This window comes from Xenopus tropicalis, chromosome 9 (assembly GCF_000004195.4).
Source record: "Xenopus tropicalis strain Nigerian chromosome 9, UCB_Xtro_10.0, whole genome shotgun sequence".
NCBI classification, from domain to species: Eukaryota; Metazoa; Chordata; class Amphibia; order Anura; family Pipidae; genus Xenopus; species Xenopus tropicalis.
This window is the reverse complement of record NC_030685.2, coordinates 29,160,001-29,179,208: the sequence shown is the minus strand read 5'-3', so window position 1 is coordinate 29,179,208 and position 19,208 is coordinate 29,160,001.

Sequence of the window (19,208 nt, the reverse complement as noted above, 5' to 3'; positions counted from 1 at the left end):
TGGAATGTCTGCATTCATGAACTGAATGCTTTGTTAGGGCTTGGGGGCATATCTGTTTTGGGAAATATGCTTGGCTTGCGATGATCTGTTTGCCGACATGGAATGACAACATGCAGATTATGCTGGTTCTTACTTGAGCATCTTTGTCATTTACATGCTTGTGTAAATACACTACTAATACTGGCGCCTTGCTGGTCTTGTGAGTTCTCAGAGGTTTGAGTCCGGTGGGCTGGTGATAGGAACAGCCGACAGTTGTATGCAGTGACAGAAAGGAAACCATCAATAAATCTATTTGCCTTTGATGTTGACTCTTCAGTTCAGAAAACATGCAGGAATGCATAGCTCAAATGCCAAAATCTAAGGTACTAGCATTGTAATACAGTAGATCTTTGGATCTATGGCACGTTAAATGGATAATATATTGTATCAGTGTCTATTTGATCTTCTCTGTTGGCTATTTCTATTGGAGAGCTTCCCTTATTGTACAAAGGTGTTATCCATATAAAACTATAGGGTCATTTACTTACTGCCCTGCAGTTGGCTAAGTGCAATTGCCTTTTCCACCCCACAATACACTATGTTTTCCCATGATTCTAGATTTGGAACAGGAGGCAAGAGAAAGGCAGCAGTGGTGTGTGCAAATATATTGTTATACTCTTGTTAAGTGAAGTACTTCTAATCAGTGGGAAATTTGTGGGGCAGAGTATGGGGTGTTAGGGATCAGGCTGTGCACTGTGTATCGCCAGCCAGCGCCTTATTACAGTTAATACCATCCCCACACTAGTCATTTATTGAATCTGCTTGAGATTCAGTGAGTGCCCTTTATTTTATATAGTGTGTAAATAAATCAAATTGGCACCTGCGCCTTCTACACCAGATTATGCTCCATGTGAAATGAAATTGAATATGGTAATGAATTAAGAACGAGCAGTATCCGTAATTAACTTAATGAAACAAATTAAGTGTGATTTTAATCCGTAAATTTATTATTGAACAATTCAGGTCTCATGTTGAGTGATCAATTTTAACTTTGGTTTAGAGATTACTGTAAAAGTTACGTTTTAAGGTAAAGCACTAAACATTTTTCTTTATTTGGAGTTTGATTTTGGCACCTTGTGCTATCTTCATAAGTTTGTTGAACTAGGGTTGGGCTCTTTCCTACTTGAATATAGAAAATTTGGGGGCCTGCAACTGCAGTGCCCTAAGTAAATAGCTCCTTATGTCTGATCCAGTGTGAGTCTGCTAAGCCTACAGCAAGAAAGCAGCAATAGATACCGGGTTAGCTATAACAGCAAGTCATGACAATGATCAAGTAAAGCAGCAACACAAGTAGTACACGTTTCCATTCATCTAGTTTAATTTCATTCTGATTGATAGGGGTTACATTTTTATTGAGGTCCCCTTAGCTCACTTGACTCATAGAAACCACAATACATGAAAGGCGCCACAAAACTATTGTGGTTCATTACACAAGCATGTAAATTATAGAGAACCCAAAGTAAGAACCTGCATGATCTGCTTGTGATCTTTTTGAGACTACAAACAAACCATTCCAAGCATATTTCAAAGCGTGCAAAAGCCTGCGAGCATAACCAAACCCTTGGAAATCATTTGTTACTCGAAAGCGGACATTCCTCATAAGTCATAAACTAATCAACAAATTAAACTGTCAGTGCTACTAAGACATTTACGCAAAGGCACAAAAAGGGGTAGAGATACTACCCACTGATGTTTCCCAGTCTCCTTCCCCACACACATGCGGAGATATGATTATTTACCCCTTGGGCTAACAATTACTTCATAATGGGTGCCGAGGCATGCCGCTGGGAAAGGACTGCATCGTCATGCCAATGTAGTCCTCGCTCGGAAGGAATTTTTTAAATCTGCCCAATATATGTGGGAGAAAGTAAAAGAGCAGATAAGCTACTGATTTGGTCTGAAAGGGCTGAATCAGCAACTTAAATCTACCTGTGTAGATCTACCAGCTTTAGAGAATTTTTGCAAGGTATAATAACTTGTTGGATCACATGCATGAGTAAAACCCTACAGTGCCTGGGGGTGTACTGAGAAATACTTTAAGCTGGCAATACTTTAATACTATTAATAGATACACTTGTTTGGCCAGGTTTTTGCTGGATTTGGCCCCCTAGGCCAGGGTTAGGGAACCTATGGCTCAGGAGCCAGATGTGGCTCTTTTAATGGCTGCATCTGGCTCGCTGCCAAATCTTTAATAAAAAAAATAACAGGGGGCGTGGCCTGCGCTCGGTGGATAGAAGACGTGTTCTAAGCCTTAAACACATCTTCTATCCACCGAGCATCCGCATCCGGCATCCTTGGCACCCACCCTACCTTGCCCCTGTGCTTGGCGGATAGAAGACATGTTCTAAGCCTTAGAACACGTCTTCCATCCGCTGAGCAAGGCCACTCCCTCCTCCGCATCGCATCCGGCATCCTTGGGACCCACCCTACCTTGCCCCGCAGCATCCACGGGCAAACATATTGTTTGGCTCTCACGGAATTACATTTTAAAAGATGTGGTGTTTATGGCTCTCTCAGCCAAAAAGGTTCCCGACCCCTGCCCTAGGCCAACAATCAGATGCTAATATGGGACTACACAGACACATAGGCTGAGGACAGCATCAACATGCTATTTGGTCCTCAACCAACTGGATTATTAAACCTGCCTGAAAAATATCAGTTTGATTTTTAGGCAGGGCTTTGATGGTACCTTATAGCCCCATTTTAACTAGAATTTGTAAGCAGTCAAACAACATTCTTTTTAGATGGGTAGTATTGCTCAGCACCAGTGCTGTACACTATCACCATCAGAATCCTTACCCACCCCATCCTCCCATTAAGTAATGTTTGTGGCAAGAAAGAATTTCCTAGGGTCTTACTAACCCTAGAGTGTGTCCGTTGCTCGATTTTTGTTTGCATTTAGTGATGTTTTTTCACTGTTTATGTCATTTTCCCCTAATGCTGACCATACACGCATCAATGATATCGAACAAAACCTCATTTTTTTTCGATGATATTCAGTGCGTGTATGGTGACTCGCCAAGGCGACCGATATCGCAAAAGGCTGCAGATATCGGTCGACTCACCGATTGGGCGGGTTAAAAGATTTTGATTGGGTGCCACTGAAGGCTCCTGAGCAAAATCTACCTTCAGGGCTGAATCGGCGGAAGGAGGTAGAATTCCTATTGTTTCTATCCCCATATCTGACGATTCAGTCGTAAACGTCATTGAGGGTGGGAAAGATCGAAAATCGCCACTTGTGCGGCCACCTTAAGTGTTCCTAGGATATCTAATGGGCACCTGCTTTGCCTAAAGAGTGATAGTTCACTTTATCTTCTCATAGCTTTTGATGATAACTGATAAGTGAACTTGCATTGAATTGGGGAAACTTAGCAAACTGTTGCTGAAATGCATTGGAGTCAAAGGGAATCTATAATTAAGGTGTTTTTGCTCAACAACAGCATATTCATTGCTCTACATCACGGGTCCACAACCTTTCTCACCCTTGATCCACATTCGAAATGTAAAAAAGTTGTGGGGCAACACAAGCATTCAAAAAGCTGGAGTGCCAAATATGGGTTATGATTGGCTAATCGTAGCTCATATGTAGACTGGCCGCCTACAGGAGGTTCTCTTTGGCAGCACTTGTGGTTTCTATGCAACTAAAACTTGCCTGAAAGCCAGGAATTCATAAACAAGCACCTGCTTATTTTGGCCACTGAGAGCAACATCCATGGGGTTGGTGAGCAACATGTTCCTGAGCCACTGGTTGGGGATCACTGCTCTAGCTTGTACAGCGCTGCGGAATATGTTGGCGCTTTATAAATAAATGTTAATGTAATGTAATGTTAAAGAAGCTCATTTGCCCTATTCTATGGTTCTACATAGAATCAAAGGCTCCCATGTTACTAATTTCTACTGAACCCATACACAGACAGCTCATTATATAGACAGGGAGGGCTCCAATCTCAATGGTTGATGTGGAAGGCAAGGGGCAGATTAAAATAATTACGTCTGCATTTTTTTCCCCCAATACAACAGACCAAGGGGGTTTTTTTAGGGGGGGGGGGGGGCAAGCAAAAAACAAACAAAAAATGTAATTGACAAAACTGAATTTCACCACAAACTGAACTGAGCTAAAAAGATTTTCTCACCCCTATTGATCAACAGTTTTCAGGTTTCAGTTCAATTGTAGAAAGGTCGTAGAGATAACGTAGGGATTGTCGTTCTGTGTAGTTGGTGGCCAATAGCTAAGTGGTCCAAGGTGACAATAAGGGCCAATCGTTGACTGTCCATACTAACCACATCCTGCCCATGGTGTGCCTGGGCTGTTCAGTTTACGTTGGCAACATAACAGAAGAAGGAACAAGGCAAACATAGTGAGCAACAAACAGTAAGAGAAGGCTCACTGTTGCTGTTGTGGGTAAGGCTAATGGGAGTGAAATGACAAAGTCTCATAAAGTCTTTCATTTTTGGTTTGGAGAAGGGCTGATAACTAGTAAAACCAGGATGAGGAATTACTGCTGTAACTAGATGGATCCATACTTATAATCTCAGCCCCTGGGCCATGGGTGGATTGGTCAGACCAGTGTAAAGTGGCCTTCCACACATATTGCCAAACATCATCAGGTTTGTTTTATATTTATCAGTCAGATATCCTAAGCTACTGGCCCTGCAGTACATTGTACAGCCATTGTATCAAAATAAAACTAAGGTGTTTGGTGGCACCTGCTTTTAAAGCTGCACCATCTTTATCATTTCTGAAATATATACCTTTATGTCATTGGTGGCTTAGGGTTGTCTTTGCTAAAGGATCATTCCTAGCCTTAAGATATCTACATGTTGGCTTCAGAACTGCATATCTGAACGTGTTATGTATTCTCATTGTGTACTTTATAGATCTAGAGGACACAAAAGAGGCAAGATTTGGTTTTGCATTTTCCTCAGATGGGAGGCTTTTTTGGTACCAGATAATTCCCTATTAATAAGGCAAGAGATTTGGGACTTTACATAATGTGGATGTGCCCTCACAGACAACAGAAGGGTAGCATCTTTCTTTTATTAGCAAGTGAATAACTAACAGAGCCCTGTTATGGGAAACAACCATTAAGCTTCTCTCTTAAAGGGGCAATATACACCCATAATCAACATGAGCCAACTATAGAGGGATAGTATTGAAAGCCCCTTTCCCCCCAGTTGCTGGCTGATCTTATATTTACAGATGAGAAAGATTCCAGTATACAGGTGTTTTAACCTGGGAGGGTTATTTGATTAACTACCTTCTTTCCATCACATAATCGCTATGGAGAAACAAGGATGTGGGATGAAATGGTAATGAATGTGCTTTCAGTTTCATTTTCCTATACAGAACATAGACAAATAATATCACAATCTATCCAACTTGCAAGTTTCCTGTAGATCCTGAAAGAAGGGCACCCACAGGAAAATGAATCAGCAAGTAAATAATGATAACAATAGATGCACGACTAAATGGTCAGGGGTTCCTGTATAAAACAGAAAACATGGCTGAATTTAGAAACAAGAAAATCACACTGCAATTAAAATGCAGCTGCTCTATCCAGTGGATAAAATCCATACACACAGGGGCTCATTTACTATGGTGTACTGAGAAAAGTTTGACTTTTTTATGTCTCTTTTTTTCTTGAGAATAATTCGATATTTCTTTTTTTTTTTTTTTAAAAAAAGGCATTTTCAAGGGAAAGTTAATCCCATCATTGTATTCTATTTCACCCAGTTTCAAGTGAAACACATTATTATTTTCCAGTAATGAGTGCCAATGCTCCTAAAATAGCCGTCGGGGGAATTTCTGTTTGGTAAAAATGAAGAGGATTCATAGAAATGAACGGTCATTTAAATTTCACAAATTTCTCCAATTTTTTTCTTCTCGTCTCTCGATATTTTCGTTCGACCCTACCATCATTATTGTGACATTTAATAAATGATCGTGATGGAGTGATGAAGCTGACTGATTTCATTTTATTTCAATTGATATATGTCTGATCATTTACATACTTGTCCTCTGGATGTCATTTAGCAGAATAATGACTCAAGAATTATATGTCTGCCCACTGCACACATTCCATATCAGATTCCTATTCCTAGAATTCTGAGCAATAGCCTGACCAATATTAGCTGCTAAGTAAATAAGGCACACAAAGGCAGACAAATTTTATGTAAAGCATAAAAGACACCTTTATGTGTACATATAGGGGGGCTACCAGCGATTTAAAGGAGAACTAAAGCTTAAGTAAGGCAGGGACCTCCTTCCTACTGTCTCGTACCACATGGCAATTAATCTCTCTGTATTTATACTTATTTATTGTATTTATTATAACACTTGTCCTCCCTGTGTGTAATTGTGTATATTGTAAGATTGTACAGGGCTGCAAATCCTTGTAGCGCTTTATAAATAAAGTTATACATACATATTATACATTATGTTTTGGGCTTCTGTATAGCATTTTACTAGTGACATTGTCAGAGCCAAGCAAATACTTGTGTTTTATATTGTCATTACCTTTACATGTGAAATAAATGTCTGTTCTCTTGGATACTTAGAAATACACCAAGTATAGGAGAAACACATTATTTTATGCTGTGTTAACATTTTAACAAAAAATGAGGGATATATATGCACATTTTAAAGTACAGTGACTCCCTTCATTTTGTTACATTGAGCACAAAAAGGACCGTATACAACCAATAGGCAGAAAAGGAGCTTACCATATTTAATTCTGCCATACCCAATGTATTTGCATGTCTGGCAGTATAACAGAGGGTAGGCTCCCTTTTATCGTGATGTGTTTGTGTGGCTCTTTTTGACTCTTTATGGTAGTGTTTGTGCTTAGCCAGATGTCCCCACCATATTTATATATTAACTAATACAGGTAAAAGTGCAACATTGTTTGCCTTCAGCCATTCGGTGCCGATCCAACTTGCGTATCTCACTGCTGTCCTGAGGCACCTTCCTTTATTTAATGTACTTTTATTTTTATTGTTCTGTGTTCCTCATTTTTCCCTAAGCTTCAGTGTTAACAAAAAGAGGAAAGACAGGTTTCACTGTCAGAGGGCAGTGCCAGATATCAAATATTAATCATACTATCAATAGTTCATACCTTTTGAAATATGAAACACGTTCAGTTGTTTAAAGAGAAATGTCTTATCTGTATTTCATATCTTTTGGCACAGTCAGGTATTATTTAGACATGCAAATATTTTGCAGTGTTGGATTGGGCCGTGGGATACTGGGCCCCTCTGAGTCTGACCCAGGCCAGCTCCCTGTCAGGACCAGTGGTGGTTGGGTGGGTAGGCAAGCAAGCAGTCAGTTAGGTGCAATGGGTGGGTGAGTAAGCAGGCGAGCAAGAGGTTAGTTGCATTGGGTGGGTAGGCAGGCGAGCAAGAGGTTAGGTGCATTGGGTGGGTAGGCAGGCTAGCATGAGGTTAGGTGCAATAGGTGGGTGAGTAAGCAGGCGAGCAAGAGGTTAGTTGCATTGGGTGGGTAGGCAGGCTAGCATGAGTTTAGGTGCATTGGGTGGGTAGGTAAATCCTGTATAACCCTGTATATGTGTGGTCCCTGCGGTTCCTATTCTATAACATGGCGTTAGAAATGTGAGGAAACTTGAAGATACTTTGGCTGCCATAGGAATCGCAATTTCAGTATAGAAAGATAGGTACAGGTGGGATTATGTCTTGGCTTCCTTCAATCAAAAAGTTGTTTTCTTTTTTATTTTGTCTATAAATTCGATGCTGACACTCACAGCTTTTTGTTTACGCAAATTTAGGTGTGTTAACTTATTATTATTACAAATATACATGCACAGTCAACAAACAAATATACATGCACAGTCAACAAACAAATATACATGCACAGTCAACAAACAAATATAAATGCACAGTCAACAAACAAATATAAATGCACAGTCAACAAACAAATATACATGCACAGTCAACAAACAAATATACATGCACAGTCAACAAACAAATATAAATGCACAGTCAACAAACAAATATACATGCACAGTCAACAAACAAATATACATGCACAGTCAACAAACAAATATACATGCACAGTCAACAAACATATAAATGCACAGTCAACAAACAAATATACATGCACAGTCAACAAACACAGACAACTGTGAACAATTTTTACCCCCTAATCTACCTTGACCTGAAGAACTGAAGGATAAATGTATAAGAAGAGTTAAAAACCAGCAGTTTCATTTAATAACCATAAAGTTAGATGACCCTTCTGCTGCCCACTAATGTTGTTGTGGATACTATTCCTGTTCCTAAGCAGTAGTTAAACTGTATTACAAAAAGTATCCGGACAGCTGCCTGTCATGAATCTCATTCTGAAAGCAAAGGATTAATATATAACTGATCTTGCCTTTGCTGCTATAACAGCCTGTATTCCTCTGGGAAGGCTTTCCACTGGATGCTGGAAAAATACAAACCCAAAATGTTTTAGTGCTGGCACTGCATCCAGAGACAGAGTAGAACTTATCAGTAAGAGACTGTTCCAACATGAGATTTTAGGGCTCTGGTACACGGGGAGATTAGTCGCCCGCGGCAAAACTCCCTGCTCGCGGGCGACTAATCTCCCCGAGTTGCCTTCCCTCTGACTCGCGAGTCTTTTTCGGCGATTTCCCGAAATCGCGCCGCCGCGTCTGCCATCCCGCCGGCGACTTACATGTTCGCCGGTGGGATGGCAGAGGGAAGGCAACTCGGGGAGATTAGTCGCCCGCGAGCAGGGAGTTTTGCCGCGGGCGACTAATCTCCCCGTGTACCAGAGCCCTTAGAAGGGGGTTAATTCTTAACCTTGACTTTCAACTCAATCTACCACTTACCTCTCTGGGTCCCAAACTGTGAGTTGGCCGCACTATGGGGGCACAAAGTAGTGGACAGAGGCCAAGTCTTCATGGTGGCAAAAGTGATTTTTTTTGCTATCATAGATTTTATTAGAATCCCAGCCATGATCACTAGTGTGAATACCTATTTGTTGCCTTAGATTTTCTTGTTACTTGGGAAAAAAATCTAAAACCACTGACCATAAAGAGCATGAGCCAGTTTAGAAGAAAGTTTGGCTGATGTAGCGACATAGCTTTTTTAATATAGCTTTTTGCTCCTATGCTGTAACCAATGGCAACAAATCATTTTTTGTCTTTCATTATTCCAGCTTCTTTAGACACAGCAACTCTTATTGCTGATGGGGTTACAGTAGAAGCTCAAGTAGCTGTTATTGCTATGCAGAAAGCATATTATTTACAATAACTATTATATTATATGGAGGCATATTTGGTCAGTATTCTGTTTGTACCATGTAGTAGGTAGAGAGGAACAGGGTACAGGCTGCTGGCAGAAGTGCTAGATGGTTTTCATTATCTGTTATTCTGATCCAAATAGCGACACATTACATTTATATACATATTAATGTGTGGATGATAATAAGAGGAGTAACACTTGAATGCTAGCAATGCTTGGATGGTAAGAATGGATTTTATGATGTGTATAAAGAGTAAATATCAAGCCCAGGAAGTCATATATTAATATTTACATACCTGTAAAAATGTAATAGCTTCTCTTGTATGGCCAATGGGATTTGTTAATCAACTGTCACATACCATGGCTGGCTGTGTGCTAGCAAGGTTTTACACTGCTAAATCCATATATTATGAATAAAAAAAAGTATTTTCTAAGGGAGTTCAATTATGTTATGTTTACTTTTTACCACAATAGAAAAGAATAAGTAGAGTGATAGGCAATAAGGAAATCCAGCCAGTAAAGGAAAGGTGCAGTTTATTGCAGGAACAAAGTCTTACAACAAGGCCATGGTGACTCTACATACCCTGGTCATATAATACTTTAGTCTGTTTCTTCTTTTAAGTTCCTACCTACTGCTCTTACTTGTGTGCACACATTAGCAACACTTTATTTCCTCTTTACTTTTAGGTTTAACACTGTACACATATTCCTTGGGTTGTGCAACCAAATTGGAGTGAAATAGGTTCTAGTTCTGTTGTGTCATGGTTTATTATCTGTTTTATGTATTTTTGTCCAGTTACCCATGCATAACCATGTTTGTGAGCTGTTCTTTTCATTTACCTACCTTTATCCAGTTTCTGATCCTTCTGAGACTGATTTTATGATATTGACCTGTTTTGCTTATTACATCTCTGCTTACTGCTGTGACTTCAGCCTCTATATCTACAATATCTCTTGCTGTCTAGTCTAATTTTGTCAGTAGTCAGATATGTACAGTGTGCAAAAGAGAAGATGGGTCCTTTGAGCAGAAAATGTCATGCCCTTAGTTCATAATAGAAATATACTATAAATATATTAAAAATGACATTTTTTAGACAGTTTAATATTTAATATTTCCTTGCTTATGTACTCAATTAGAAAATCAGGGCATATTTGACCAGGCCCCCAGTCCACTAGGAGCAACCCCTAATCTGCCAGCCAGAGCCATTTCTTACCCATTTTTGGGAAATGTGTATGTGTGTTTATATAAGATATACTTAACCCATGGCGTTTAGGAATAGCGGAATTAAGGCCCCCAATATCCCAGAGAAAGCCCTCAGGTTAGAGGCACTTGCAGAGCTACAATTTGCACACCCTGTATGTTGTACATCACCCATTAATTTGTTAATGCCTATGTCATGATGGCAGAGTTAAGCTGGCCATACACGCACCGATAATATCATACGAAACCTCGTTTCGTACGATATTCGGAAGCTGCTGATATCGGTCGACTCGCCGATCGGGCCAGTTAAAAGATTTTGATCGGGCGCCATGGAAGGCGCCTGACCAAAATCTGCCTTCAGCGCTGAATCGGCAGAAGGAGGTAGAAATCCTATTGTTTCTACCTCCTTATCTGCCTGTTTCAGCCCTGAAGGTTAGTGGCGGATCTGACCATCGGTCGCACGAAAGATCGTCAGATCGTGGCCACCTTTAGTTCTGTAGGACCTTTTTAAACACTTCCCCATCCTATATACAATGATTTAGGGAAAGAATTTTATAAATCCTTCACATTAGGTAGTTTGTGTGAGTATTGCATAATTTCCATACTATACTGGGGAGATTGTTATTAAGATCATCACACATTACATTATAACTTTAACCTAGGGAACTGTTAGGTTGGAATGGGCTGGAGCTTGTACCTATTTTATAATGTAATCACACACTATTTGCCACAGGAACATTTGCATTTCCTTGTCTACTATCATCCAGGATGTAGCAGAGCACAATCATGCTTTCTTTGTGCCACATCACCAGTGTGAATAAGTCAAAGCAGTAGTTTTACAGTAACTTCCATTAATAATGCCTACTACTACTACCCCTACTCGAGAACAGTAATAAGACTATATGACCACTACAGACTACATGGTTAAAAAAATTATTTATACAGACGAACTAGTGATTTAAAATGTCAGTACAGATATGGAATATTCCACAGAGTCTTATTTAAGTGAAATACCCCATATCCATATAATCTAGAATACTTTGTCTTATAATAATTCATATTAATGCCAAAGCATTTAGCATTAGCTAAAGCTTATAGAAAACCCACAATTTAGAGCAATTTACACTCCACCTACCCCCAAATTAGCACACTGTCTGTCATTTATATGTTGTAATAGCCCATAACAGTAAACTGACCATTAGGCATACAGAATGTGTAAATATGTCTTTCTACTATAAACTTCAAACCTAAGTTAAAGTTTGTTGTTGTTTCTAATACATAAAATGTCTGAAATTTATCTTACAGTTCGGATCTCACAGTACCTTATCCTTAGAGACATCATACTGTAAATAAAAAAATCATAAATGAATGCTAGGTGTCTTGAGAGCAGTTTAACACCCAGTATAGATAAGATTGCAAAACTCTGTGGTGTGGAAACCTTAAAAATCAAATAAAACTAATCAAAGCAAAGAAACTTTTTATAGCTCAGCAACTTTAGTGATCAGATTTCCAGTTTCACCAGTTCTTCCTGTGCAATATGATTTTTACAAACAATTAAATGAGCTGAGAATGTAATAAAATCTTTAACAAGATGATTAGCACTCACACTAGTTACAGACTTTTTAAGGCACTCAGAGCTAAGGGGAGCAGGATATGTTTATGGAACATTTATATTCCCCTTGTACACTGCTTGTCCCTTGCTTTACCCATGAACACTCCTCCTCCTCCTCCACTGCACCCAGCCCTGTGTCCTTACAGTCACTTTGCTTTCTCTCATTTACCACCTATGCTGTGTAATGGCTTCCATGACACCTCTATACTTGTATCATTAATCTTTATGAGTATTTGGGGACTACAAACATTCTTTCTTAGGAGACAGTATTACCCCTGGTTTGTCTGTCTTCAGGGTGCAGCCAAAAAGAGTATTTTTTGTGATAATGCTCCTTTAATTAAAAAGCTGAGACTAAACTTAGCAGTATTGCTACTGTAATTTACAGTTATTATAAGTTATTATAAGCAGACATTCTGACATCACATTTGCATGAGAAGCTGTATTAAAGCATATCAGAAGTAGACTCTGCTGCTATAAATACATAGTGGTCCCCAAATGTGAAGTCTGTTTTTAATATACAGGTATGGGATCCCTTATCCGGAAACCCGTTATCCAGAAAGCTCCGAATTACGGAATGCCTGTCTCCCATAGGCTCCATTTTAATCAGATAATTCAGAATTTTAAAACTTATTTCCTTTATCTCTGTAGTATTAAAACAGTACCTTGTAATTGATCCCAACTAAGATATAAATAATCCTTATTGGATGCAAAACAATCCAATAGGGTTTAATTAATGTTTTATTGATTTTTTAGTATACTTAAAGTATGGAGATCCAAATTACAGAAAGACCCCTTATCCGGAATACCCTTGGTCCCGAGCATTCTGGATAATGGGTCCTATACCTGTACTTAAATATAGATTTTAATGCAATTTAGTAGTGTTACAGTCTTTTTATGTTTAATATTTGTATTCATGGCAATTCTTTAATACTTTTAAATGAATATTCTGATTAGACCTGATTACACTTGAGATTTGTGTGTGTATGTAATAGGATAATAAAGAGTCTTATAAATATTACAATGACAAAATCTGCTTGAAAATCTGTATGTATTACTGATTATGATTAGTGATGAGCGAATCTGTCCCGTTTCACTTAAGCGTAAAATTCGCAAAACGGCAGGAAAATTCGTGAAACGGCAAAAAAGGCACAAAACGTGTTTGTGGGGATACTTTTTTGTCACCCGTGTCTTTTGTTGTCGCATGAATCTTTTTTTATGCACCCATGCCCATTTTGACGCAACAGTGATTTTTTTTTTGATGCGCAATGAATTTTTCCGCTGCAAATTTTTGCAGAAGTTTCCCGAAACAATTCGCCAATGGCAAAATGCAGAAATTCGCTTTTTCTTAACATAACTATCTTTTTATAGTCTATCTTTTCCCCTTTAGACTTTGGTTATACCATGGCCTCTTCTAGGAGCTTTTCCTGTCTTAGACAGCTTTTTAAACCTTTTATTCAACTGTTTAACATCAAAAAATATAAGCAAAAATTCATCAAATCATCAAGTCCAATGAAAAATGGTTGTAATACACAAAACAAAGATGAAGATGGATTTTTTTCAAAGCTTTGTTTTTTTAAGAAATCAAACATAAAGATAAATCAATTAGAAGAAAAAACCCAAATCTCCACTGCTAAAGAAAAACTAAACATGGCCTTAAGCACCTGTATAACAGAGGAAGAGGGAAATGAGCTCTCCGTCCCCTGCAAAGCAGAGCAAGAAAGCACCAAAGAGGCAGCAAATGTGGAACCTGAAGAAAACACAAAATCCAATAGTGAAAATGAAGAGGAAAAGAATCTCTCAACCAACAGCCTAGAGGAAGAGAGACCTGAGACATTCAATGAAAAGCAAGATGATTCCACCACTTGCAAAAAGGAGGAACAGAAACCTGAACCTGATTCCCCTCTTTGCAAAATAGTGGAACATCAAAGCAAAAAGCAGAAAAAGACCAGAAAGGTGGCAAGGAAATGGAAGAAAAATAAGAAACAGACCATCAAGGTGGAATTAGAAGAAAAACCCTCCACTATCTGCCTAAAGGAGGAAAATAGCAAACAGATGGCCAGAAAAGAGAGGAAAGCAAAGAAACGCCCTATCAAGGCAGAAATAGAGAAAAAACCAGAATGGGACTCTGTGGGCTTATACAGACCCCTGTATGCCTGCACAAATGAGCCATCCACTTACAAAATGGAGGAATGGAAAACAGAACCGGATTTCACTCCTTGGATGAATAAGGAGCATGAAATCACACCCTTCTTACATGAGAGAAGGGACAAAAAGGACGCAAGGAAAGGTAGAAAGTACAACAGACAGACTATCAAGTCCTTGCTGAAAATCCAGTTTGAGACAGAGGGGCTTCAAAGCTGCCTCCTTTCCCAAATTGGATTTGATGCAGTTAAAGGACCATCAGTACAGATACATTATGACAGTGTAGAGAAACACTGGTTGACAAGCTGCTTTAAAATGGATCATGTGGAGATTGCAGACAGTGCTGTGACTAAACAGCACTGTACCTCACTTAATAAACAAATAAATGAATGCTATAGTGAACTAGTGAATGATCCTGAAGGAACTATGGAAATACTGGATGTTAATGAACAAGAAAACACTCATGACTGTGGGGTTTATGCTATTGCTAATGCATTTGAGTTCCTGTCTGGTGGAACCCCCATCTGCAAATACGAGAGTAAGAAAATGAGAAGACATCTCATTGGTTGCTTTGAGAGAAGGAAGTTTACTGCATTCCCTAAAAAAGTAGATGCCTGTGTGGTTGACTTGGAACCCAAACTGAACTTTACATGGCTGGATAGAAAATGAGCTGCAATGTAATGAATGGCTGCATGAGAAAATCAGCATCTGAATCTATATTGTAAGTAACTTCCAAGGCCAGCCAATTCATATATTCTCCCAGCAATGCTTATCTTGGAAAACTGAAGAAATGATGGGAGGGAGAGGAGGTGTAAGTATTCCAGTGGGAGGAAGAGGAGGAAGTAGGCTGGGAGACAAACTGATGGGAGGGAGAGGAGGCAGAAATACAGTGGAGGAAATAATTATTTGACCCCTCACTGATTTTGTAAGTTTGTCCAATGACAAAGAAATGAAAAGTCTCAGAACAGTATCATTTCAATGGTAGGTTTATTTTAACAGTGGCAGATAGCACATCAAAAGGAAAATCGAAAAAATAACTTTAAATAAAAGATAGCAACTGATTTGCATTTCATTGAGTGAAATAAGTTTTTGAACCCTCTAACAAAAAAAGACTTAATACTTAGTGGAAAAACCCTTGTTTGCAAGCACAGAGGTCAAACGTTTCTTGTAATTGATGACCAAGTTTGCGCACATTTTAGGAGGAATGTTGGTCCACTCCTCTTTGCAGATCATCTCTAAATCCCTAAGGTTTCGAGGCTGTCTCTGTGCAACTCTGAGCTTGAGCTCCCTCCATAGGTTTTCTATTGGATTAAGGTCCGGAGACTGACTAGGCCACTCCATGACCTTAATGTGCTTCTTCTTGAGCCACTCCTTTGTTGCCTTTGCTGTATGTTTTGGGTCATTGTCGTGCTGGAACACCCATCCACGACCCATTTTCAGTTTCCTGGCAGAGGGAAGGAGGTTGTCGTTCAGGATTTCACGATACATGGCTCCGTCCATTTTCCCGTTAATGCGAATAAGTTGTCCTGTGCCCTTAGCAGAAAAACACCCCCAAAGCAAAATGTTTCCACCCCCATGCTTGACGGTGGGGACGGTGTTTTGGGGGTCATAGGCAGCATTTTTCTTCCTCCAAACACAGCGAGTTGAGTTAATGCCAAAGAGCTCTATTTTGGTCTCATCAGACCACAGCACCTTCTCCCAGTCACTCACAGAATCATTCAGGTGTTCATTGGCAAACTTCAGACGGGCCTGCACATGTGCCTTCTTGAGCAGGGGGACCTTGCGAGCCCTGCAGGATTTTAATCCATTGCGGTGTAATGTGTTTCCAATGGTTTTCTTGGTGACTGTGGTCCCTGCTAATTTGAGGTCATTAACTAACTCCTCCCGTGTAGTTCTAGGATGCTTTTTCACCTTTCTCAGAATCATTGACACCCCACGAGGTGAGATCTTGCGTGGAGCCCCAGAGCGAGGTCGATTGATGGTCATTTTGTGCTCCTTCCATTTTCGAACAATCGCACCAACAGTTGTCACCTTCTCTCCCAGCTTCTTGCTAATGGTTTTGTAGCCCATTCCAGCCTTGTGCAGGTCTACAATTTTGTCTCTGACATCCTTGGACAGCTCTTTGGTCTTTCCCATGTTGGAGAGTTTGGAGTCTGCTTGATTGATTGATTCTGTGGACAGGTGTCTTTTATACAGGTGTCCTTAATGAGGTTGACTAATTGAGTAGAAGTGTCTAACCACTCTGTGGGAGCCAGAACTCTTAATGGTTGGTAGGGGTTCAAAAACTTATTTCACTCAATGAAATGCAAATCAGTTGCTATCTTTTATTTAAAGTTATTTTTTCGATTTTCCTTTTGATGTGCTATCTGCCACTGTTAAAATAAACCTACCATTGAAATGATACTGTTCTGAGACTTTTCATTTCTTTGTCATTGGACAAACTTACAAAATCAGTGAGGGGTCAAATAATTATTTCCTCCACTGTATATAGGCTGGAAACTTTCCTAAAAGGTTGATGAAATTCAAGGAAGTACTTCAGTGTTAAGACTATTCAATTCACTGTGAGAACACTGACTGAAAGCCTGCTTTTGAAACTATGAGCAGGCCAGAAGAAATATGTAAAGAAAAAAGGTCTAGAACCCTTGACCGTATATAACTCTGTCACAAGATGGAGTTGAAGATGAGGAAAATTAAGATACATAACCTCTACTGTCTATGAAGATTCTCATTCATCCAGGTCATGATATACAGTATCTAGCAGATTTAAGTCTAAAACAACTGGACTTTTTCTGTGTTTTTCTTGAAAAGTTTTACCACTCATCCAAGTGGCTTCTTTAGTTCAAATGGCCCTTTGCCCATCTTTGCCTATCTTTGCCCATTCTGAAGCACAAAGCATTAACTATTTTCTACCATTTTGAGGTTCTGTTTGTGTTTTTATTAATTCCCATCAGTGAGAAAGATAGGAAAGAATTATTTTAGCACTCTATGATAGGATCGGGGGAATAGATAGATACCACATTTGCCATAGATAAGCAGGAGAATCCAGGGAAGCTGTTACTTATACAGGCAGGGAAGTTTTGCAGGAAGAAATTGCACAGTATGAATGGGAGCATGAGAGAGAATAGATTACCTAAAACAGTGCTGTCCAACTGGCGGCCCGCGGGCCGCATGCGGCCCGCGACCCCCCTCTGTGTGGCCCCCCACCTGCCTGGCTGCTTTGATGGCTTACTCTTGTGTAAGCTTTAAATGGTATCAGTACTGAGATTAACTGCCCCCCCTGCATGGTTCTCACCTCAGATTCAGGCTGTAATCAGGCTGTATTGTTTAAATATGTAATCCCCTGTGTTGTTCACACCTTTTAATCTCTGTATTGTTCACCCCCTGCAGTGTTCACACCTCAGGCTCAGGCTGTAATCACCCCCATTGTTCCCCTGTTCACACCTCAGGAGCAGTAGAAACCCACAAATAAACCCTGCACACTACAAAAGAACATATACTGAGGTGGTACTTCAATTAAAAAGTTTTTTAATATATAGTTATTGTGCAGACTGTAGGAGCAGTGCCAGCATTGTGCCACTGTAGGCTGCCTGTGTGTGCCATACACACAGGCATCATAGGGCAAGCAGAGTATGGCACACACAGGCAGGGTAGGGAAGGCAGAGTATGGCACACACAGAAAGAGTATGGCACAGGCAGAGTATGGCACACACAGGCCAAGTATGGCACAAACCAGCCAAGAATGGCAAACACAGTGAAAGTATGGCACACGCAGGCAGGGTAGGGAAGGCAGAGTATGGCACACACAGGCAGGGTAGGGCAGGCAGAGTATGGCACACACAGGCCAAGTATGGCACAAACCAGCCAAGAATGGCACACACAGTGAAAGTATGGCACACAGGCAGGGTAGGGAAGGCAGAGTATGGCACACACAGGCAGGGTAGGGAAGGCAGAGTATGGCACACACAGGCAGGGTAGGGCAGGCAGAGTATGGCAGGTTTTTGCTGTACTACAACAATTAATATGGGTATGGTCATGTGATAACATGGGTGTGGTTTCAAGTGGGTGCGGTTTCAAAAAGGGGAGTGGTCAAAACTGGCTTCCATTATCGGCCCTCCACCACGTAGGTCGGAAAAATTCCGGCCCTCGGTACCACAGAAGTTGGACAGCACTGACCTAAAACAAACATATAATCTGGCCTGTAAGCAGCATGAGTAAAAGAAAAGGTTCGGCATGCACACTGCTCTCTGTGCTATCCTTGGCAGTCTGTATCATTGCATTGCTCTAAAATCTGCCACACTGGTTGCTGTGATATCTAGTATAATATGATTCCCAGAGACTTTTGGGGATATTAGTCAGTTACATTGGAACACCGAATCTCTCACGGTGATTACCAGTGTTTTCTTAGTTACAAGAAATGTTTAATGGCTCTGGTTGCTGAGATGTTAATATTGGGTTCCCTGGGGGCCCTTGGTGACCCAGTCACAGTTAATATATTACTGAAAGTTGCTTAGAAGGATATTTTCTTTCTGCAAATTATGAGAATGATCCCTGTCTGTGCTATGTCAAGAGTTCCATGCAGTTTGCTTTTCAATATTATATGGTAATAATGGTTAATATAGTGCTGTTTAAATGTCCAGTCAAATGCATGAAGGATTCTCGCTGGAGGATCCTTGTATGTATGTATGTATAATTTTATTTATAAAGCGCTACTTATGTACGCAGCGCTGTACAGTAGAATACATTTATACAAACAGGGGGTTAATAAGATAATAGATAAATACAAAGTCTAACAATAAATACAAATAAATACAAGATACAGTTACAGTTGCAATAAGTTAAGAGTCAAAGACACAAGAGGAAGGAGGTCCCTGCCCCGTAGAGCTTACAATCTAGATGGGAGGGTAACTTACAGATACAAATAGGCAAATATAAGTGCTGTAGGTCACAGTG